We start from the raw sequence: 1,597 nt of genomic DNA, 5'->3' as shown, positions 1-1,597 counted from the left end.
CCACACATTTTATTACAAATTTGATGTTATGTTGCTAGTGTGAATCTTTACCATAAAGTACATGCATAAAGTACATGTAGCTTAATTACCAAATGGATACAAATGATTTTAATGATTTTGTAAAAAAATTAAATTCACTAGTAAATTTTCTGTCTCTGTCTCTCTCTCTCCGTCCATCTCTCTTTCACTCCATTCATCCCTCTCCCTCCCTCCTTCTCTCTCTCCCTTCCTCCATCCCTTCGTCCCTCCCTCCGTCCCTCCTTCTCTCCCTCCCTCTTTCTCTCCGTCCATCCCTCTCTCCCTTCCTCCATCTTTCCCTCTGTGACTCTGTCCCTCTCTCCATCCCTCCCTCTCTCCCTCCCTCTCTCTTTCCCTCCCTCCCTCTCTCCCTCCCTCTCCCCCTCCCTCCACCCTCTCTCCCTTCCTCTCTCTCTCCCTCTCTCCCTCCCTCCTTCTCTCCCCCTTCCGTCCCTCTCTCCCTCACTCCCTCTCTAACTCCTTCCCTCTCTCCCTCCCTCCCTTCATCCCTCTCTCTCTCCCTCCATCCCTCTCTCCCTCCCTCTCTCTCCCTCCCTTTGTCCATTCATCCCTCCCTCTCTCCCTCCCTCCCTCCCTCTCTCTCTCCCTCAGTTCCTCTCTCCCTCCCTCTCTTTCTCCCTTTCTCCCTCCATCCATCCCTCCCTCTCTCCCTTCCTCCCTCTTTCCCTCCCCCTCTCTCCCTCTCTCCCTCCCTTTTTGATAGTAATTTTGATAGTAATTTTTGAAACTTTGAAAATTAAAAAAATATTTTGAGATTCTCAAAAATTTTGAATAAAGCATGGAAAGGAATTTTTGAAAATTTAAAAAAAATTGAAATGAAACATTACAAATTTAAAAAATTAAAATTTGCTTTGTGTAGCGGTTTTCAAAATTTAAAGTTTCGGAACAATTACATTTCTACTTGGTAATGCTTGATAATGTTACGTGTATAATAGTATAATAATGTCAGATAGACTTACAAGAGGCCAGTGGGCATTGACATTTTCTTTGGTATGGAGGACATACTTAGAATGTAGTTATACTGTGCAGGAATATATAATGTGATCCACCCACTCAAATTGATGTAATTATATCACTTACCTACTGGGGCAGTATCTGATTTACAGACACATCCCACTAAGACACTATGGTCCCTTGTGTTCAGTGTCTGTATTGACATCAACTTAAATAAAAAATTATGTGCATTGATCAAACATCAAAATTTAAGCAACTTGAAATTTTGTGGCTATAACCAAGAACATTTTATTGATACTGCAACAGTGTAAATATACATACATGTAGACTAGTAGTATTGTACATGTAATTATTTATATCAGTAAAATGTATACTTGTACATTAAATGTACCTCCACTGTCTCTAACATACTCAATACTATGGAGTATTGAAGACAGACCAACAATTAAAGTTGGTTTTTAGTTTGATTGTGATAACATTGTACTATCATGTTAATCAGTGTTTACCTTGTATAGGCTGGTAAGACTGCTCTTGATTTTGCTGAACGTAAAGGTCATAGTGATACTGCTACCCTACTGAGAGTACACTCAGGTAATCTATTTAT

The 1,597-nt window shown here is 40.4% G+C and overlaps 1 long non-coding RNA gene across 1 annotated transcript in view; it reads left to right on the top strand.

Moving 5' to 3' along the window:
- The first annotated feature begins 1,504 nt into the window (after positions 1-1,504).
- The window catches only part of LOC109587406 (uncharacterized), a 2,615-nt gene continuing 2,522 nt past the window's right edge, over positions 1,505-1,597 (top strand). The window contains exon 1 of the long non-coding RNA XR_002187573.1: positions 1,505-1,584. This is a non-coding gene — a long non-coding RNA (uncharacterized LOC109587406). The remainder of the gene's footprint in view (positions 1,585-1,597) is intronic.

The sequence above is a fragment of the Amphimedon queenslandica genome, unplaced genomic scaffold (genome assembly GCF_000090795.2).
Source record: "Amphimedon queenslandica unplaced genomic scaffold, v1.1 AMPQUscaffold_12582, whole genome shotgun sequence".
In the NCBI taxonomy this organism is placed as follows: Eukaryota; Metazoa; Porifera; class Demospongiae; order Haplosclerida; family Niphatidae; genus Amphimedon; species Amphimedon queenslandica.
Note: the sequence above shows the minus strand (reverse complement) of the source record. Positions and strands in the feature narration are given on the sequence as shown.